This window comes from Amia ocellicauda, chromosome 12 (genome assembly GCF_036373705.1).
Source record: "Amia ocellicauda isolate fAmiCal2 chromosome 12, fAmiCal2.hap1, whole genome shotgun sequence".
In the NCBI taxonomy this organism is placed as follows: Eukaryota; Metazoa; Chordata; class Actinopteri; order Amiiformes; family Amiidae; genus Amia; species Amia ocellicauda.
The window spans coordinates 37,540,619-37,563,657 of record NC_089861.1 but is presented as its reverse complement, the minus strand read 5'-3'; the positions used below and the strand labels follow the sequence as shown (position 1 = coordinate 37,563,657).

Below are 23,039 nucleotides of genomic sequence, written 5' to 3'. Positions count from 1 at the left end.
CTGAGGTTTGGTTGAATCTTTGTAGCTGCCTCAGTTATTGTCATGCCATGATTTACAACATGCTCTACAACTATTGCTCGGATTTCACTGGACACTATTTGCTGTTGCTGCCGCTGTCTTGGTCCATGGCCTTGTCCTCTACCACGTTCCCCCAACACCTCACAAATGAGGCCCATGGCTGCCTCTCTGATGAGGCCTAAGCCCTCCTCTATGACGAGGCCCACGACCACCTCTCAGAAGGGGTGCTTGTCCCCTGCCATTCCTTGGACCACCACGTCTTCCTCCTCCCACTGCTTGACCTCTATTGTGACCTCGATCACCTGCTGGCTCCATGTTATCTCTGTGTTATTGAGGTGGATACCACTCATTTCACTATATACTCATACCACAATGTGAAATCAATCATCAATAACCAGTTGGCAGTATTGGAAAAGCAATTACAAGGGCCTGCAAACATACAGTAATGTCAAATCTGATGTGGAAGAACAATTTCTATCCCTCTGTTCTCCATCAGGGTTGTGCTGATCGCCTCGATTGGCAAGTTTGCAGTGGGAGGAGTGGATCCATGTCGTCATTCCTTGGCACTTCACAGCTGTGTGGGTGGTCAGGAGCATCTGGTAGGGCCCTGTCCACCTGGGCTGTTGGGAGGACTTTCTCTCGTGTGCTTTGATATACACATAGTCACCTTGCTGGAAGGAGTGGCAAACCTGCTGTGATGGTTCAGTCTGGGCGGGTTTCATCTGTGAATGGACAGCTTCGAAAGCACGTGTTAGTCCCATACAAAATGACAACATAGCATCATCCATCAAGTGAATGCCCATTTCCCTTACAGACAATGGAGGAGTGATGGAGAGTCTCATAAGTCATCCCATAATAATCTCACACGGAGAAAGACCTGTTTTTCTCAATTTGCTGACAATCTCATTGTCATTAGGACTATATGAAGGGCATCTGGACGTTTGAGTCCTGTTTGTTTGCATATTTTAGCCAGCTTATTCTTTAATATCCCATTTTGTTTCTCCACTGCTCCAGCTGACTGAGCCTGATGGGGCAGTAAAAATGTTGTTTACCTCGCAGGGCTTTGCATAGTTCCTTCACTATTGTCCCAGTGAAGTGAGTGTTCCTATCGCTGGAAATTTCCCTGGAATGTGAAATCTACATATAACATCCCTTAACAGTATTTCTGCTACTTTTACTACTTCAGCCTTCCTACGGGATAGGCTTCAACCCATTTAGAACACCTATACACTATTACAAGTATATATTCATATCCACAACATTTAAGCTTTTGAACATGATCTATTTGCATATTGCAGGATTATGAGCTTGACAAATGTGGCAAGTTCTACAATATTGCTAAGCTGTTACTATAAAACCTGGGGCAAACCAATTTAAAAGACTGATGCACACATCCCCCCTTTGCCCGTGTGGCCAACACCATGTGCCAGATGGGCAAACCAGGGAAAGAGTGCCTGTGAAGCAACCAATGCATTAGCAAATGTTTGAGCTCTCATATGGAAGGTGCAGTGGCCAGTGATCCTGACTTCATGGCTGTCATTCTTTTCATTTGAATAATGTGACATCTCCACTAATAGTTTAATTTATAATGTACTATCAATAGAAGAATATGTGCTACTGCGGACATCATCTGAGCTGTTTCACAATATATTGTTGATTCCTATAATCTGGAAAACCTTTAATTACAGTATTTGAACTTATTTCTCCACTTCAGCGTTGTGGACCTCAACATCGGTCTGTTCAAGATGCTGTGTGGCTGTCTTTAAAGCCGTGCCCTCGGCCTACTGTGTCTCAATGAGAACACCAGCGTCTTCTCCATATGCACTTCTGCCACTACGGTCAAACATCGGTTCCTTCAGGACACGATTCATAATACGCATATCTGCCATGTGGAATAAATTAGTCATCTGAAGACACAATGCGTGTGTGACACAGTGATGCGGCTGCATACAAAAATGGATCAAGTATTTGGAGACAGATTGTTATTCAAAACCAAAGGCTCAATTTATTACTTTTCGGGTTTGAAAGTAAACAAAGCAAAGGGTCTTCTCGCCATCCAAAACAAAGAAAAAAAATGAAACTAAATAAAAGCCTAGCTCTGTAATGAGCATTACCTTCACCCAGGTTCCCCTAGCTACAGGTGGTACGGCTAACCCGCTTGCCCAACAAACCAAAAACTCATAAAACAAAAGACTGTTGTTTTTTCCTCCAACAGCAGCTCTCCCCCTCTTCCACAGTCCAGATAAGCTTTGCGTCGGTGCAGACACATAATCTCTTTCCCAAACTCTCCCCCCACACTCACACTCAGCACAAACAAAGTGACACTTTTATCTCCACACCTGATTAGCTAATTTGGGGATGCAGTGGTTGTCAATTAGCTAATCAGGCCCTGGAAGGAACTGGCTAGAACATAGGAGTTTATTTTTCTGGAAACAGTGCACTCTGCTGTCTTAAGCTCACGTACCTATTTGCCACCACCTCTCCACACACCTCATTACAGTGTGGTTCACACAACATCAGAGATCGTCCTTATAAAAGGCATCTCTATCACATTAGTTGACATTCGCACAATCTATAAGGTTTCTAGTAAAGGGACAATTCAAAATAATAATGATCTTGATTCCAATTGATCTCATTTATCAAATTATTTCAGCACAGCACTCAGCTGTCGTCAGCAGCATCATATCTCCTGTGTTTACTGAATCAGCTTTACTTCCTAGTGTAGATACTCTATTGTGTGGAGTTGTCAAAGTTTCAAAACAATGTGTTTATCTTTGTCCTTTTATCTAACTTAAATACCTGAGACCATTACAATAATTATTACAGCAGCTCCTTCAACACCATAGTTAATAGTAGTTGGGTAAATGATGGCAGTTATTACTCTGTTTACCTGTTTCCCAATAAACCATCATTTATAATTATGTACATAGTTTAATTAGGAACAACTCCTATTATTCCTATTTTCATTATTATTAGTTTTTGTCATCTAGTATGTGACGTATTCGTCTGTATCAACATCAATATTATTATCATTATTAATACAAGCAGTGTAAATTACCATTCATTACACTCTTGCTCTGTTTGTAGTAAGTTATGAACCCTTACACGTACTTACAGTCTCTGCCCGCCCTCTCTCTCTCTCTCTCTCTCTCTCTCTCTCACACACACAGTCATCTCAGGCTGCTTGTCTGGCGAACAGGGGGAGCAGAGGAGCACATACGGCCCTTGCCCCCTGCCCCCCTCTTCCTAATTGATAGGGTATTTCTGTTTGTGAAAGGACTATTTCCAAACAGTTTTATAACTTGCCATGACTATGTTTCATTAAATTAGTTATGTTACACCTTTAGTTATACCTGTAGTAACTTCATTATTTTCGCTCATATTCCAGTCAATCACCATCAGAGTCTCTCGTGGCAGTACATTTGTCTCACACATAACAAACTCTCCTTTCTCAACCGCTTTCAATTTTGGATAACATCGCACTGCATCCCAACAGCTGTTCTTTCTCTTATTCCTAATTTCTTACAAGAAAATGCAAGTTATATTTGATCGATTTGTATTATTACTATTTATACACATTTCACTACATTATTGTAGCTAATGAATGTATTTAATCTTTGGAAAATAAGCTTTTTCATTGATCTCAATAATGATGTCCAGGTACTTCAGGAAAGCACATTTTCAACAAATGTGTCCAGTCAATGATTTCCCCAACTAAGAACCTGCGTGGGCACTAAGACTGTCCTCCTGCGCGGCTCATGTCTTTATTGTGTCACTTCCTCCTATTGAAGTCCAATCTACACCAGTACAGGTTCAGAAGAACTGTTCCCGAATCCAGATTGAACTGATCAATAGTTAATTTCTTACCTACACATTGTATTTAGGGATCTATTTCTAGGGATTTAAAAACTCTTCATTGTGGAACTCATAGCTTCCAAATGAGCACATCGTTAATTTCCTGGAGTATCTGGTTATCTATTTATCAATATGTAAGAAACCTTCACCGAATGTTTGTGTTTGCCTCGGATTCCTATTTCTAAATTTGGCTCTAATTCCATTTCTAACATGTTACTTTTAACTTCTGTATTCGTAAGACCTATTTAATTAATTTAATTTTGTATTATTATTTCTGTTTGCAATAGCATTCTGTGTACAGTTAAATGCTGACTTTCTTGTAGGTCTGTTATTACAACATATTTAACTGGCGTTTTTTAGCTATCATTCTGTAACTATTTGTGACTTATGACTCTCTTAGTCATATTCTATACAGTAAATGAAAAAGACAAAATACGGACATTTACCTTGCGCAAACTGAAAACGTACAAACATACAAAGAGACACATATTAATTTATATCCAAAGTAAATTTGGATACCATGGTTTTGGTTGGCATGTTATATTGACCTGCAGTGACTCAAACTACCCTTATTTATTACTTATCTAGTAATATTCCTTCAGTATCTTGAAGACTGTCATTTATACTGAAAAACATATTTTTTGGTGTTTTTATTTGTGTTTTTATTTATTCGGCTTAGGGTAGATTGAATTATGCCTTTTGTTTTTTCTTTCTTTTCTCTAACACATGTTTTAAGATAGCTAGCTTTGTTTTCTCATTTCTTAATGTACATTAATCATTCCACATCATAAACACTTTCTAGTTTACTTCTCCCGGCTTTGTATTCCTATTTTGCAAAACCGTTTTGAGGTGCTCAAGTCTATCTGAATCAAAAGTCCCATCTTCTGGAAACCTTAATTTTCTGTCACCTATTGTCCAGTCAAACGCACCGCTTCACTCCATAGTTATCATACATGTACCTTACATGTGTACCTTTAAGTGGCGGGTCGCCCGTCTTACAAGAGCTGTTCCCACACAGTAACACATTTTCCCATTTTCTATGTATCGTTTTGTACACAACAACCAAGGCGTGCAAGCCCGCAAAATAACAATAAACGACAGGGGAGAAAACATAGCAAAAAAACAAGAAAACACAAATAATAATAAATCCTATATAGGAATAATAACAAACATGCTTTTCAATATGTTTGCATTTATAGAACTTGTATATAAATTAATGACTTTTCTTCATTTACCATAAACACTATAAACTTCTATAAACTATAAACACGTTCTTTTATATTATCACCGGCGTATCAGATATTGAACAATTAATTAGCGCTCCTTTTAAAAAAAAATCTCTAATAGTAGGTACCTACGCTGCAGTTAACAAACACACTTTAGTCTGTGGGAACCCAGACAGCAAAACACAGTCCTGTTTCTTCACAAACAAGAAGACACAGTCAAGTCTATGGTACCCCTAAGAAACCCTTGCTTCTTTACAAGCAAGAAAACATTTCCTGCCTCAAGTACTTGATGTAAGGCAAGCAAAAAACCTTTAATAAAAATATAGATCGCGTTACCTGATCGTCAGAGGGCCAGGCGAGCAGACAAGTGAAAGCAAAGCACCGCAGTAGGGAATTTAAGGCTCCCTTCCCTTATTATTCTGCCGGCGCGGCTTTGCTGGTCACTGGTCTGGCCACTCCGGTCCTCTCCGTCAGGGACAGCGATCCCGATCCTCGTCGCCAGATAATGTGGAAGAACAATCATCTTCAATCAGGTTGGAGCGTTAGTTGCAATGCCTTTAATACACGCAGCGTGGAGAGGACCAGTGACTCAAGAAGATCACAATGTCGCTCTGCCTTCATTTTAACAGTCAGAGCTTTTATACACAAAAATCTAAGAGCTGGTTACAACCAGAAAGTCATTACTATGTTATCTTAAAAGTTAGCTAAGCAGAATATATATCATTATAGGACAGAGTTCATAGATCAACACATGGATTAGGGAGCAGGCACTTCAATCATACTGTTTGACATTGTCTCCAAGATTCTCATCGTAAATAACAAACAGAAATCTAACTACCCTCTGGCCTGACCTTCTAGCTTGACCTTATCTTAAACAAGAGTAAACAAGTAAACAAGAGAGAAAAACAGGTATTAGAGAAAGAATTTCTAACTTTCCTTCCACACTGAAAACATGGTGTGGAAAAGTGCTACATGGGACCATAGAAACAGTGTCTGATAAAGAATGATGATGAAATATTACATCCATAGATAATGTAGTCCAACTGGTTCATGTTCCTCGGTTATTGGTGTCAATGGATCTCATTATCCTGAAACTTTCATGAACGAAACATGGAATATTGTTCGTCAGTTTCCATCAAACTTTGCATTAAGAGTAATGCAACAGTCACTTATCATTTTGAGCAGCTGTATCAATTGATAGTTAGATCTTTGTAATGAAATGAATGGACAGTGATCTCGGATGTAATGTGTGAATTGCATTTTGAAATGGTAATACTTTGATGTTAAGTTTTGTGATTTTAGTTCAATGAACAAATGAGGTTGATGTGTATTGTATCCAAGCAATTGGAAAAAAGTGTTAGAGTTTTGAAAAATGTGCATTTTGATCATCGGGTGTGAGTTTTGTGTCTAGAGTTTTGAAAAATGTAATCAAGGTTCTGAAATGAGTGCCAAAGTGATTGTAAAAAAGTGTAATATCAGGGGAGAGTGGCTATTACTGATCTGGCCTTCCGTGGCCTCTGTATTAATGTAACAGGTCACATTGTATGTGTACACTGATACTTGATAGTATAATATAGTGCAAGTAAAAAACACATATGTATCATAGAAGTATTTTCCAGAAATTATTATGGATAGTTATCAAAATGGAGAAGAAATGCTAAATCCAGTTTCCCCAGGCTGAGCTTCTATTGTTATACCTGCTAAGTGGCTGTTGGCCCCACTATATGGATAGGGCCACACCAAGTACAAGAGTCTCCCCATTGTTATTTATATATCTCTATCCAGCCTTCTTTTTTTCAGGGTGGGGTGCCTATTCCCCTGAATCCTTTGAAACCTATAGCACCTGGGATGCGCACTTGGGTTCCGGTTCCTCTGCCCATCACATTCACACGAGGAATCCTAGGTGCTCAATATGTCATACTATCTCTTTCATCTCATTTGTAAACTATGGACAAATACATGACTAAACGTGTTTAGTTGCTTTTCCCAGAACCCTTTGCGCCATGATATGCAAATAACGGGGACTATGATTGGCTCCCTGACATTTCCCACACTGCGACTGATGCTACCCATTTCACTACCCAACAAAGACCCATAATATGTGTGTGTGTGTCTGTCTGTCTGTCAAAGTATGTGTGTGTGTCTGTGTGTGAAAGTGTGTGTGTTTGTGTGTCTGTCTCTGTGTGAAAGTGAGTGTGTGTCTGTGTGTGTCTGTCTGTCTGTCTGTCTGTCTGTGAAAGTGAGTGTGTGTGCGTGTGTCTGTCTGTCTGTCTGTCTGTCTGTCTGTGAAAGTGTGTGTGTGTGAGTGTCTGTCTGTCTGTCTGTCATGTAACTTGCACATCTGTTAGGGCACCATTAATGCAGAGAATGTACACATATTGTTTATTTTCCATACAGTGAGGGAAAAAAGTATTTGATCCCCTGCTGATTTTGTACGTTTGCCTACTGACAAAGAAATGATCAGTCTATAATTTTAATGGTAGGTGTATTTTAACAGTGAGAGACAGAATAACAACAAACAAATCCAGAAAAACGCATTTCAAAAAAGTTATAAATTGATTTGCATGTTAATGAGGGAAATAAGTATTTGATCCCCTATCAAAACTCTTCTTTTGCAGGATCAATAAAATACTGTTAGGATTTTTTTAACTTTTACTGACACACATAGTTAATAGCAATGTGTTATAACTTTACCGAAAATAATAATCCGTATATCTTTAATTGTTTAGATGTTATTAAGATATAATGCATGTTTCACATAGGGAACATTTGTAACATGTTAGGAAAAACAAACAAATGATTTGAAAATATTCATTATTACAGCATAAAATTTGTCAGGCTTCATAAGAATGGTATTTATAACATACTCTGTAAAAATCAAGCAAATAGCATTTGTGGTTCACGAGAAAAAAAAAAATATATAATCAAAGCTATCAGACTTTAGCAGCCAGTGTATGAACACACATACGATTTCTCTGAAATACTTCCGGTACCACGTGCCAGGCCAGGGAGACAGGCAGAGATTAGAAAGTTTAACACGTGGTTGAAATCTTGGTGTAGGGAAGAGGAGTTTAGGTTTATGAAGCATTGGTCTTTCTTCTGGGATAGATGGGACCTGTACAAACCAGACGGTCTACATCTAAACAGAAGGGGGGCTAATGCATTGGGAGAGCGTATGTGCAGTGAAATTGAGAATCATTTAAACTAGGAACCAGGGGGGCAGGGAGCTCTGACAATGGGAGATGTTCCACTAAGGAAAGAAAACCAAGGGAAACTGCTAGTAGGAAAGTCCTGAAATGTTTGTACCTCAATGCCAGGAGTATAAGGAACAAGATGTTAGACTTGGAAGCCACAGTGCTGGCGTGTGACTATGATGTTGTATGAGTGACAGAAACATGGCTTACAGAAAATGATGGGGATGAATACAAGTTGGAAGGATACACACAGTTTAGGAGAGACAGGCAAAATCGAAGAGGGGGTGGGGTAGCATTATATGTGAAAAATGACATTGAGGCAGAAGAACTTGTATTAGATCCCAGTAACGGAACAGAATCTTTGTGGGTGAAACTTTTGAACAAGAGATCTGGAGGATTAGCGGTAGGAGTGTGTTACAGGCCACCAAACTCAGATATTCAGAAAGATGCTGCATTATACAGTGTAATCAGGACTGCATATAGCAAGGATGTAGCTGTTATAATGGGGGATTTCAATTTCCCAAACATAGACTGGGAAAGCCCAGTGGGGACTACAGAAGCAGAAATCGAAATGGTTGAGATGGTAAATGACTGCTTTCTAACTCAATTTGTCAGGGAACCAACCAGAGAGAGCACATGTATTGACTTGATCTTTTCAAATGACCAAGATAGAGTCAGGGGGACAGTAGCTAGAGAACCAATGGCAAATTGTGATCACAATATGGTTAGTATTGAGGCACTCTTTCAAAAAACAAGGTCCAAGTCTAAAACAATAGTCTACGATTTTAGAAAAGCAAACCTTGAAGGTATGAGACGCCACTTAGAAGAGGTAGACTGGAGCACATTGGATACAGAGTCAGTTGAAAATGGATGGGTATATTTTAAGAATATACTACTTGAGGCTCAGGAGCAATTTGTACCAAAACTTAGCAAATTGAGGACCAAAAACACTGGCCAAAATGGTTTAATAGAGGTATGCAAAAAAATATAAAGAGGAAGAAAATGTTGTATAGTGCATACAAAAGGGATGGTGACGAAACAAAATACATAGAATATGTTGAGCTGCAAAGAGATCTTAAGAAAGAGATCAGGAAAGCAAAAGAGGGAAATAGAAAGAAACATAGCTCTTGGAGCTAAAACCAATGCAAAGAGCTTTTTTCAATATTACAACAGCAAGCGGTCAATAAAGGAGGAGGTGAAACAGATAAAGGGCAAAAATGGAGGTATCTTGGAAAACAAACAAGATGTGGCAAATATTCTAAATGAGTATTTCACAGAGGTTTTTACAAAAGAAAAAACAGATGACATGCCACAGGTTGACAATCAGTCCAGTCAAACCCTAAGAGAGATCAGGATAAATGAGGAGGAGGTACTAAAGGGACTAGCAGAATTAAAAACAAACAAATCTCTTGGTCCAGATTGGATATTTCCAACAGTACTTAAAGAAATTAGGGAAATTATTTATAGGCTGCTAACTCAATTATTCCAAATGACACTTAGAACAGGGGATGTGCCAACTGACTGGAAGACAGCAAATGTCACACCAATCCACAAGAAAGGGGACAAAACTGAGCCAGGAAATTACAGACCAATCAGTCTCACCTGCATCACCTGTAAAATGTTGGAAAAAATGATTAGAGGAGGATCTTAATGAAAACCATATTCTTGGAGATAGTCAAGATGGGTTTAGATGAGGCAGATCATGTCTTACTAATTTATTAGAATTTTTTGAACATGCAACTGCAGCTGTAGATCACGTGAAAGCATATGATATGATATACTTAGATTTCCAAAAAGCTTTTGATAAGGTTCCACACCAAAGACTGATCCTCAAATTGGAAGCTGTAGGCATTCAGGGTAATGTAAGTAGATGGATTATGAACTGGTTGATGTATAGGAAGCAGAGGGTGTCGATTAGAGGAGTTGCTTCTAACTGGAGTGAGGTTGTTAGTGGAGTTCCACAGGGATTAGTACTAGGGCCTTTGCTTTTTCTAATCTATATTAATGATCTGGACTCTGGGATAGTTAGCAATCTTGTCAAATTTGCAGATGATACTAAAATAGGTGGCTCAGCAGATACAATCTTGGCAGCACAAGCTATTCAGAGGGACTTAGATAATATTCAGTTGTGGGCTGACACCTGGCAAATGAAATTCAATGTGGACAAGTGCAAGGTAATACATGCAGGTAACAGAAATGTTCACTATAATTACACTATGTAGAATTTAAAACAAGGGAAGTAATGTTAACACTATACAATGCGCTAGTTAGACCTCATCTGGAATACTGTGTGCAGTTCTGGGCACCACACTTCAAGAAGGATATTGCTGCTTTAGAGGCAGTTCAGAGGAGAGCAACCAGACTTATTCCAGGTCTGAAGGGAAAGTCCTACTCGGAGAGACTGAGGGAACTGAACCTTTTCACCCTGGAACAGAGGAGACTACGTGGGGACTTGATCCAAGTCTTCAAAATCATGAAAGGCATCGACCACATCAAACCAGAGGAGCTTTTCCAGATCAGCAGGGACACACGCACCCGGGGACACGAATGGAAATTGGGCTTCAAGGCATTCAAAACGGAAAACAGGAGACACTTCTTTACACAGAGAGTAGTCACAATCTGGAATAAACTACCCAGCGATGTGGTAGAATCTGAAAGTTTGGGAACATTTTAAAATAGTCTGGATAGGATCCTTGGATCACTTAGATATTAATGAACACCAAACGAGCACGATGGGTCGAATGGCTCTCGTTTGTAAACTTTCTTATATGACATTTTTTGGCAGCTTTGTAAGACCTAAGTTTAAATGTTGTTGGTAAGTAAGATAATTAGTGGGGACCCTCTATTTGCAGTTCTTCCCCTCCATAATTGCTAAAATAAAGTTTTACTGACATTTTATTGACCCTACCACTGCATAGGGCACATCTGTAACATGAACGCTACTGAATGGCACATACATTGAAAACTACGGAGAATTGAGACAAATCCACTTTACACTTCATAAATAATCTGAAAACGTTTCCAACCAAGGCAACACCCACTTGAAATACGTTCATTCACATTTTTGGTAAACAAAAAGAGAGTTTGTAACATATGTTCCCTATGATGCATCTACAGAGCGAGAGAGAGAGAGAGAGAGAGACAGACAGACAGTCAGACAGACAGACAGACAGACAGACAGACAGACACTAACACAGCCACCCACACACACACTCTCTCTCTCTCTCTCAGCTGGGAGTGTGTGGGAGGGGTCTGCAGTGAGCGGGAGTGCTGCTGAGAGCTCTGTCCTTTGGCTGCGTTTTTTTGCTGCTTTACTTTTTTTCAGTTTGTTTATATTGTCTTCTGTTTTCAGTGCTTTTCTTATTGTGGGGGAACAGGGGAGGGGAGGGGGGAGTACCGGTAGTTCTTCCCGGGTTGGGGGGGTCGGACCCCCTGAATGCGTCTTTTGAAAAACTGACCCGACGCCATGGAGTCAAGATCGCTCCGGTGCAGTTCTGCCCCCTAGAGCAGTGTGTGTTAGTGGTTGGGGAGGTAGTAGGGTGTGAAAATATCAAGTCTGCCTCCCGGATGAGTGGTGCCATTGTTATTTTCTTAAAAACCACTGATCTGGTCAATCAGCTAGTGGCTAATGGCATAGTGTTAGACGACACTTTCACCCCGGTGTTGCCGCTCGCTGCTCCTGCCCGGAAGGTAACGCTGTCTAACGTCCCTCCGTTCATCCGCACCGAGCAGCTGGAGAGAGAGCTGGCGTGGCACGGGCAGCTGATGTCCGGCATTAAGAGGGTCCCGCTGGGCTGCAAAGCCCCGCAACTGAAACACGTCGTGTCCTTCCGAAGGCAGCTGTATATGATCCTCAATAACATCAATGAGGATCTTAATGTCATTTTTAAATTTAAGATCGACAATACAGACTACGTCGTGTTCGCTACTTCGGAGTCCATGAAGTGTTTCAGGTGTGGGAGCGAGGGGCATGTCGTGAGGAACTGTCCCGAGCAGGACAGGGAGCGGGAGGAGGAGCGGGGCGTCGCGGGGAGGAATAGAGACATCGGCCCGCAGCCACAGATGCAGCGGGTAGACAGAGATCAAGCCCCGGCGGAGGAGACAGTCGCCGATCGGACTGATGGTACCACTGATGCCGTGACGGGGGAAGAGCTGCCCGGAGGCGATGACGCACAGCTGGGGGACGGGGTTGAGGCAGCGGGGGATAGTGACGACCGAGATGCACGTGGGGGAGATGGTGTTGAGGCGGTGCACGGGGCGCTGGTTAGTAACGAGGAACAACCTCAGCAGCCAGCAGACGGGCGGACAGACACACAGGGTGTAGCCGAAGAGGAGGCAGGGCCAGGCGCGGCGGTACAAGCCGAGGCGCCGGGTGGCGCTCCGGCTCCAGGGGAGGTAGTGGAGAGAGTATGGGGGGGCCGTGGAGATGGAAGTGGAACCGGATAATCCTGAGGTGGAATTTATAAGCCCGAGGAAAAAATGCACTAAGAAGGTACTGGGAGGGGTAGCTGCGAAAAAGCGGAGCATGGACGGTGTTGGGGTAAATAGTGGCAGTAAAAGAACTGGTGGGCACAGTAGTAAAGCTAGGGTAGCGAGCGGCTTGGTGGGGAAAGGTCTGGCTACACGCTGGAGCATCGCGGCAGCCACCGGGGACGCCTCGGGCTCGGAGAGTGACAGTGAGGGCGGCTTCACGGATTCCTCTCTCGCCTCCATGTCCTCGGTGAGTCAGAGCTACAGTGAAGGATACAGTTTTCCTAGTATCAGGAGGTTTTTAGAGAAAACGAAGGGAAAGAGGTCTGTTGTAGTGGAGGAGTTTTTCCCAGATCATGCACGCCTGCTGGCCTCTATTAAGCATCTCATGGCGAAGGGCTCTGGCACTGACAGCTTCACCGATCTGGAGAGATGGAGACTGAAAGCGCTGAGTAGTAAATTACTGGCCAGTCTCCTCCGCGGAACCGACAATGAATAAAATGGTTTTTCTCTTTACTCTTCTTTGTTTCTCTGTGTTTTCTTGTGTGTTTCCTGCACTTTTCTGTTTCTATATGGGTGAATTTACAACTGGGAGTTTAAACATTAATGGCTGTAGAAAAGAGCTGCCGTGTTTGAGCTGGTTCGGCAAAAACATGTCAATGTAATGTGTTTATAAGAAACGTGACGCGAACAGCATCGACTGGAATAAGGAATGGCGGGGTCATGTGGTTTTAAGTCACGGGTTCTCTCTGAGCGCAAGGGTTGCTGTTTTATTTTCAGAGTTTTAAACCTCTTTCCTGCACTGTCGACGAGGTCATTAAAGGCAGGCTGCTCGTGGTGCGTGCTGTCATTGAGAATAAGATGATCAACCGTAGGGACAGAGTCTCCTTTTTAAATATTTTACACAGCACACTGGCGAAATGCCAATCTGACGATCATCTTGTATTGGGAGGAGATTTTAACTGCACGGACAATGCTGCGGTTGACAGAAATCACACAGAGCCACACGCACCATCTGCCAGGGAGTTGCACAGGATTATACAGAAGTGTGAGCTAGAGAATGTTTGGAGTCCACCTGGGTCAAGGTACGGGACAGCTCTCTCTCCTTGGCCAGGTTAGATAGGTTTTATTGTTTTAAACATCATCTTAGCACTTTTAAGTCCTGTTTTATCACTCCTACTGGTTTGTCTGATCACTGTATCACTGCATCTGCACTGTTTTAATCCCCTCAGTTAAGACCCGTGGTGCTTACTGGCATTTTTACACCCTTTTAAGCAATGACACACATTTTAGAACATGTTTTATTTTTTTCTGGCAGCAATGGAGAGCACAGAAGCATGGTTTTACTTCCCTGGGACAGTGGTGGGATGTGGCGAAGGTGCAGATTCGCCAGTTCTGTCAGCAGTACACTACAAGTGTCACTAAGAGTATAAATGAGTCTATGAGGGCTTCCAATAGCAGGCTTGTTGCGGACCTCAAGTGTAAAAAAGCGTCGCTCATTGACCTGCTGGATACGAAGGTACAGGGTGCGCTGACGCAGGACGGGGAGCTCTTGGGGGACGAGGCCAATGAAAGAAGGAACTGGGAGGGGGTGCTGGAGGAGGTGCGAGGGCGTCTGGGTCGCTGGCGCTGGTTGCTCCCCCAGCTCTCCTACAGAGGCAGGACACTGATCGTCAATAACCTGGTGGCCTCCACACTGTGGCACCGTTTGATGTGTGTGTTGAGCCACCGCCCAGGCTGCTGAGCGAGCTGCAGAGAGCCGTCCTGGATTTCTTCTCGGACGGTTTGCACTGGCTGAGGAGAGGAGTGCTGTACCTGCCTCAAGAGGAGGGGGGGCAGGGCCTGATCGATATCACCAGCAGGGTGTCTGCCTTTCGGTTACAGTCAGTACAGCGGCTCCTGTACGGCTCCCCTTCTTTGCCCTGGAAGGGGGCGCCAGGTGGGGGCGCTCCAGCTGGATACAGCTCTGTTTCTGATGGACTGTAGAAGACTGGACCTGTCGGCACTTCCCAGATTCCACTGTAGCCTGCTGAAGGCCTAACTAACCTAACCCTAACTCTATGTTACAAATGTTCCCTAAACACTTATTTTGCAAGATCAATAAAAAACCTTTAGGAATTTTAAACTTTTAAAGATACACATAGGCAATACCAATGTTGTTACGACCTCGCACTTGTGCAGTCTGTGCGGTGTCGTTGTTTTCTTGTTGGCGCTGTGTTTCCCCCGCTGTCTCTCTCAGGTCCGGTTTCCTCCATCGTCACTCGTCATTGGTCTGTTTGTTTCCCGTGCTGTCCTGGGTCAGCCAATCAGAGGAGGCTCCCTGACTACTTGAACCATCCCGTTCCGTCCCGCTGGAGACTTGTCATTCTCAGTGTGTTGTCCAGAGCTTTGTGCATCTGCTATTGTTATACCTGCGGGTTTCGTGTGTATTGTTGGTGTGTTTCTTATCTGTGTCAATCCCACTGTCACCCATCCCTGTAGTAAGCCTGGGGAGGGTGAGGTAGGTAGGTAAGACGCCCCAGGGCTTACATATTCATCACGCAGGATTGGATTTTGTTGAAATACACCATCTTGGACTGGGGTTTCCCTCCAATTGTGAGAGAAACCTTTGTCCAGCAGGGGGCATCGAACTGTATTTGACAGTGTTTTTCTTTTCCTTGCAGGGAGCTGATCCATCAGGCCAGACCAGATGAGATGGGGAGGTGCCGGTTGACAGAGCTGCAGAGTCCTGGGTCCTTGGAGCGGTCCAGAGGCCGAGGCAAGTGGAGATTGGGACGGACCGGGAGCGACAGGGGACCTAGCCAGAGGAGTCGGCGGACTCCTCACGGAGTGGGTCCCATCCAGTAGCCCGGCCGACCATCTACCCAGAGCCCGGCCTGACCAGGACTGCTCCCCGCTGACGTCACCAGCCAGGATCCAGGAGAGGCCTCGGATTCCGGGGACCGACCAGGCCGATCGGCGAACGTCCCTGAGGGAGGCCTCCTGCAGCCAGGGCCCGGACTTCTCCCCGCAAGGCCCACTCCCTGCAAGAGCCCCGGAGGTGGAAGCTGCTCCCCAGCCAGGTGGACTTGCCCCGACCTCCGGATTGAGAGCCTCTGGACCCTTTCCCAGGTAGGAAAGTGCAGCATGGCCCAGCGAACCGCCGGTGTGAGGCGCCACAATGCGGTGCGCTTCAGCCGTGAGGCTGGAGCCGAGACCGCGGCCCTCACCCGGCTGGAGTTCAGCAGGTCCGTGCTGCAGAGGGGCCTGGGCTTTGCCCCTTCTGAGCTGAACTGCGTGGTGAAACTGCCTGGACCTAGGGACGTGTTTGAGGTGAGTTTTAAGAACCCTCAAGTGCTGGAGTGTTTTTGGAATATTTATAGAGAGAAAAAAGAATGTATGCCCCTGAGTGACTTTGTGGTCGACGCCCTGACCGATAGAGAGATTAAAATTGTTACCATCCAGTTTTATAATGAAGCAGTGGCCGAGTATGATGTAGAGGTATGGCTGAGGAGACACTGTGAGATCCTGTCTGAAAGCAAGAGAGTCAATGACGAGGATGGGGTTTGGACCGGTGCTCGACGGTGGCAGGTGCGCCTGCAGGTGGAAGTGGCCGCCATTGGCGGAGTACGCCACCTGCCGAGCACTGTAGTTTTAGGTGCAAATAGGGGGCTTGTCTTTTACCATGGCATGCCCAAATTATGTAGGAACTGCGGGGCCCTGGGTCATTTAGCCGCAGCCTGCACTGTTATTAAGTGCAAGGTCTGCGGCGGAGAACATCTGACCAGGGCCTGCAAGCAGGAGAGGGCCTGCAACCTGTGCGGTGGGGGAGGGCACCTTTTTAGGAATTGTCCCTCCTCCTATGCAAATCGGGGGTAGTGGAGAGACAGAAGTCCAAGTGGAGGCTCCTTTATCGCAGATTCCCCTAGACAGGGATAGAGAGGAAACAGTCCTCAGGAGTCTCATAGGCTCCCTCTCCGACTCTGGGTCGGAAGTGGAGGCAGAGAGGGAGTGGACAGTTGTGGCGGGGAAGAGGAGAAGGATGGAGAAGAGGAGCATGGGTGGGGGGGGTGCGAAGAGCAAGAGGTTCAATTCTGCTGGCTCTCCCCCCCCCGCCAGCTCCCCCCCCGCTGCAGAGACCTTCCCCTCTCAGAGCGGAGAATTGTGGGCCTTCTCCACTCCCCCCAGTGGGCAGCCTGGTGGAGGACAGGCCCCAAAATAGTAACATCCCTCCAGCCCCAATACCGAGATTCTATCAGGGGAGGGGACAGGTATGCCCTTCCGGCAGTAGTGGGAGAGCCGCAGGTCCTCAGGAGAGGAGAGTTCAGTGCCAGTGTCTTCTGCTAAGAAGACCTCAGGGCCGCAATGGCAGAGTCACTGGCGCTGAGGGAGGAGGCCTGCGGCAACAGACAGCCGGGAAGGGAGAAACCACCCCCTCCCCCACCCTTAGTTAAAAGAACGACTAGCGTGGTCTATCCAGTCCTCTCCTCAGTCGCACACAAGGCCTCTGCCCTGCCATCTGCTCGTCGGGCCTCGGCTACAAGGGAACCATGGAGAACCTCCAGCACCGCGGGCCCTGAGCCCAGTGGAGTTTCGCCAGCCTTACCGGGTGGCGGGAGCCGAGCCCCCCACATAGTCTTCCTAGAGGATCAAGCGGTGAGGCAAATGGTTGAAATGATGGGTGCGAGCGCTAAGCTAGGTGAGGGAGAAGAGAGAAGTGGGGAAGAGGAATGTTTCTTTACATGATTGTTACGGAGCGGGTAATTGCCCTCACTGCCATTATGGCTTTAACAATTATATCTATAAACGTGAGGAGCATCGCTGAGGTGAAAAAGAGGGCCGATGTTTTAAACTCTCTGGCTGGAATGAAAGCAGATATTATCTGTTTACAGGAGTGCGGCATCCCGTTCCAAAAAGAATATAAAGATCTCCGGGACACTTGGACCCTAGGTGATTCCTTCTGGTCGGGGTCCAATGTGTCCCGAGCGGACGGGATTGCCGTACTCCTGAAAAACCCATTCATAGAAGTAAAAAAATGTAGGGTGATAGAGGCGGGCAGGTTGGCCAGCCTCGACCTTAAATACAAGGGGGCTGTATTGAGGCTGGTCAATGTCTATGCCCCCACCAGCCAGAGAGAGAGAGTCCTCTCTCTCCCTCAGCTACGTCCGCTCCTGATCGGCACCTTACCGGTTATCATTTCAGGTGATTTCAACTGTGCTCTGAAGGATGTAGACCGGAGTAAGCCCCGCAACAATAGATCCAGCAGGGACCTGGCTGTGTTCGTGGAGGACTTTGAACTCTGCGACGCAGGTCGGGACCTGGTCCCCTTGTTCACCTGGGTGAGTTCTTCTGGCTCCTCCTTCTCCAGGATAGATCTCGTCCTCCTCAGTAAGCCACTGGAGAGGACCGCCATGTCTTCGGAGGCGGTCTTCTTTCCAGACCACAGGCTCCTGACGACAGAGGTGCTCATTCCGAGCACACGGGAGTCGGGGCCTGGGGTCTGGAAGCTCAACACCTCTCTGCTCGATGACCCTCGTGTTATTAAGACCTTTAGCAGATGCCTCGAGGAGTGGAGGACCCTGAAGGACCTTTTTGATTCTCCCATAGAGTGGTGGGAGATGGTGAAGAAAAGGACCAAGGGCTACTTCATTCAGCTGGGGAAACGGAAAGCTCGCGAGAGGCGGGCGAGATATTCCCATCTAAACGCCCGCCTCCAGCGCCTGAGTCTTTTACAGCTCAGAGGCTTCGACCTAGCTGAGGAGGTGGCCCGGGTCAAACTGAGTCTCTCCGCCCTCTATCGGGAGGAGCAAGAAAAGATCATGGTCCTTTCCAGGGTCCGCATCATGGAGGACGACGAGAAGTGCAGCCGCTTCTTCTTCAAGAAAACAAAGGAGAGGCGGCCTGCAATGTCCTCCATGATCGACTCCTCGGGGCAGGAGGTAGAGGGCAGAGAGGCTGTTGAGACAGTGGTGCGGGACTTCTACAGGGAGTTGTACGATCAGAAGGTGGTGGATCAAAATCTGATCCATCACTTTCTGTCCCTGTTGGAGTCCCGCAACGAGGGGGACGAGGAGGCGGAGGAGGATCCAGAGATCACCACCACTGAACTCTCCCAGGTGATAAAGAGTCTTAACTCTGGAAGGACACCGGGTCCCGATGGGATCCCTGCTGAATTCTATAAGATCTTTTGGGAGGTGCTTAAGGAAGATCTGGCTCAGGTCTTGGGGTCGATGTACAGAGAGGGTAGACTGACCCCTTCTATGAAGAGGAGTATCCTCTCTCTTCTTCATAAGAAGGGAGATCCAAAGGATCTGAGGAACTGGCGGCCGGTCAGCCTCCTGTGCACCGACTACAAGATACTGGCCAAAGCACTGACGCTCCGTCTGCAGCAGCCACTCCCTCAAATCGTGGGTCCGGACCAGGTCTGCGGTGCCCAGGGGAGATAGGTCGTGGCCTACTCGAACGAGAGAGGGCTTCCCCTGGTCCTAATCAGCCTGGACCAGGAGAAAGCCTTCGACAGAGTGGGCCACGAATACCTGCAGCTTGTTATGGAGAGGATGGGTCTCGCTCTTGGCCTGAGGAAGTGGGTTAAGATCATCTACAGCGGCCTAAGCAGCAGGGTCCTTGTGAACCGCCACCTGACCGAACCATTTCCAGTCAGGTCGGGGGTCCGACAGGCTGCTGGCAAGAAAGTGAGTTTTATGAACCGCTTCTACTTTGCCAGCAGCTTGAGACCATTCGGTCTCTGCGCCATGGACAACACCAGGCTGCACTCGTGGGATCCCCCGCCGTTCTACAGGGCGCTCCGAGCCTTTGCGCTCGAAGTAGGCCTCCATAAAGACCATCTGTAGCCAGATGAGATCTACCCAGGAGACCAGCCGGATTTCCCTCCCGAAACCTGCCGGTTTATCTGGGCTAACGCTACGCACGTTTGCCTCACAAATACGCAGAAAGATGTCTCCTGGATGGCTGTGAGTCAGTGTCTCCCCACCCGAGTGTTCATGCACAGAAGGGGCCTAGCCCCTTATGACATCTGCCCCTATAAGGGTTGCCTGGGGAAGGAGACAGAGGCTCACATCTTTAGAGATTGGCCCTCCGCCTACAGGGTCTGGCTCCTGTTTTCTCCGTTCCTCCACAGGTTTGCCGTTCCTGCGCGGGCGACCGCCCAGCAGATCTTATATGGTCCAGCCAGGGGATTAACATCTTCCACCCTGAGGTGCTGGTGGCGTGTTGTCTGCGCAGTGAAGCAGGCCCTGTGGGAGGGTCGGAATATCTGTATATTCAATAAGCAGGAGCTGGACCCGATTGTCATCGCGCGGAGGGGCATGGTGCTTGTGAGGGACTACGTCAATCTGGAGGTCCATCAGAGGGGCAAGGAGGAAGCCTTTAGGAACTGGCATATACAAGATCTGGGGGAGCTCAGGATCCCATGATGGGACCCACCTCCGCGGACGCTCAGTTCCCCCTGCTGGAGCCCGAGTCCAAGATCTTTTAACCCTTTAATGAATGATTGCTTTTTAAAATGACTTTTAAAAATGAATTGTAACTGTTTTTAAAGATTTAGTTGTTTTTAAAACACTAATTGTTTAGGTTTTTTTTGGTTTAGTTTTGTTTTATTCTGTTGTCAAATACATTGACCGTTTTGGATTTAATTTTAAATGCATTGGACCGTTTTGGTTTGTTTTTTATTTTTACCTTTTTAATTGTTTCTTTATTTTGTCCAGTGCATTTTCAGTTATTTTCAATGTATTTGACTTTTATGTTGGTAGCAGTTTGCTTTAATCACGTTTGTTTTGTTGTTTTGTGCACTTGTTTATTTGAAGTTTAGTATTTTGTTTTCGTTAAATCACAAAGATTTAAATTTTTTTAAGGGATTTTAAGAATTGATTTAAATTTTTTTTAATCATGAGTATTAAAATTTGTTTTGAATGTTTTTTATTGTAAATGTAAAATACTTCTACCAATAAAACAGTATACCTGCGGGTTTCGTGTGTATTGTTGGTGTGTTTCTTATCTGTGTCAATCCCACTGTCACCCATCCCTGTAGTAAGCCTGGGGAGGGTGAGGTAGGTAGGTAAGACGCCCCAGGGCTTACATATTCATCACGCAGGATTGGATTTTGTTGAAATACACCAGGTTAGTCCATCGCAGGGTGCCGCAATGTGTATTTTTGGGCTAGACTAGGTGGGTCTGCCGTAAGGGCTTAAATAGGTTGGGAATTTGTTTATTTCTTTGATTTGGCATCTGTGTGTTCGTCCTCCCTTTGGATTTGTTATTGTTCATTATTGTGTTTTATCCGGGGTAATTGTCATGCCCCGGTATTCAGTATTGTTGTGTCAACAATAAACTATTCATTATTTTTCCTCACTGTCTGTGGCCCCATCTATCTCCCCACTGCTCGCTCCTCTCACCACACTTTCCCCAGCCGTTTGTGGAGGCACGTTATGTTGCATTCCCCCCCCCACACTTTCTACCCCTAGATCCTAGACCAAGAAGGAGGGGGAGCTCATAACAAATGTCCTTTAACAATGCCGAAAATAATAATGCGTTTATCTTTAATAGTGAAGATGTTGTATAGATGTATCTTTCATATACACACATAAAAAAAAACGGTTTCCAAACCGAATATAGAACTGAAACTTTCAGACCATCCATGAAAAATGGAATATAAACATTTACAATTCTATATATCAATTATATTCATAACCCTAACCCTAACTTTAAGTTACAAATGTTCCCTAAACACTTATTTTGGTAAACAAAAAGAGAGATTGTTACATATGATTCCTATGATGCATCTAACAGACACTAACACAGCCACCCACCCACCCACCCACTCTCACACACACACTCTCTCTCTCTCTCTCTCTCTCTGTGTGTCTGTCTGTGAAAGTGTGTGTATGTGTGTGACAGTGTGTGGGTGTCTGTCTGTCTGTCATGTAACTTGCACATCTGTGAAAGAGATGTACACATATTGTTTCTTTTACATATATATGTATGTATGTCCAATTGCTTTGACAATACAAATGCACTGAATTGAGAGAGAGACAGACACCCACCCACTCACAAACACACACACACACACTCTCGCTCTCTCTCTCTCTCTCTCTCTCATACAACACAGCCAGCAAGACACACAGAGACAGCCAGCTCAGCGATGACATCATGAACCTCTCTCTGAGTTGACTGCTATGACATCACAGAGCACGTACATTCCATTTCTTGCCGTCTGTCAACCACTCAGTCACTGCCAGCCAGACTGGCTGGCTTGCTGGATGGGGGGGCTGCTTGCTGCCGCTGCGTATCTTAGCAAACTTATTTGCTTGACTGGCCTTCCTCCTCCTCCTCCGCCCACATGCCCACCTGTGCCCGATCTGCTGTTCACCTGGATCACAACTCCGCCCCAACAAGGCAAAGCCTCCCAAAAATGGTTCAAACTCAACCATATTCCCCTCCACGGAAAGCTATAGCAAAAGGCAAAGGCGTTATACGTAATGAAGAGGACCCCGAGTCCAAGACGCTTCCGACCAGCCATACATATTTGTGTGTATTAAAGATCACATTTTATTACATTTTGTTTCTCTGTACTTTATTACATCTTAATATGATATATACTTGTAATGTTTCTTTTCCATATAAATGTATGTATGTATGTATGTATGTTTGTATGTGTGTGTGTGTGTGTGTGTGTGTGTGTGTGTGTGTGAATGTATGTGTCTGTGTCTGTCTGTCTGTGAAAGTGAGTGTCTGTGTGTGAAAGTGTGTGTGTCAGTCTGTCTGTGAAAGTGTGTGTGTGTCTGTCTGTCTGTCATGTAACTTGCACATCTGTGAGGGCACCATTTTTGCAGAAAGAGATGTACACATTTTGGAGCAACATATGCTGCCATCCAGACATCGTCTTTTCCAGGGACGTCCCTGCATTTTCCAGCAGGACAACGCCAAACCACATTCTGCCCAGATTACAAGCGCATGGTTGCGTAGGCAGAGAGTGCGGGTGCTAGCATGGCCTGCCTGCAGTCCTGACCTGTCTCCGAATTGAGAATGTGTGGCGCACTATGAAGCGCAAAATAAGACAACGAAGGCCCCGTGCAGTTGCACAGCTGAGGAAATGCATAATGGATGAATGGGGGAAAATCCCGCTTGCTAAACTTAACCAAGTTGTGTCTTCAGTGCCCAAGCGCTTAATAAGTGTTATTAAAAGAAAAGGTGATGTTACAAAGTGGTAAACAGTCGACTGTCCCAACTTTCTTGGAGTGTGTTGCAGTCATCAGATTTGAAATGAATGTATATTTTCAAA

At 45.3% G+C, this 23,039-nt stretch overlaps 1 non-coding gene across 1 annotated transcript; it reads right to left on the bottom strand.

Moving 5' to 3' along the window:
* Window positions 1-22,141: 22,141 nt before the first annotated feature.
* LOC136765351 (U5 spliceosomal RNA) lies at window positions 22,142-22,256 on the bottom strand. The gene has a single exon (XR_010821547.1). It is a non-coding gene; the product is annotated as a U5 spliceosomal RNA (small nuclear RNA).
* Between the last annotated feature and the right edge of the window lie 783 nt (window positions 22,257-23,039).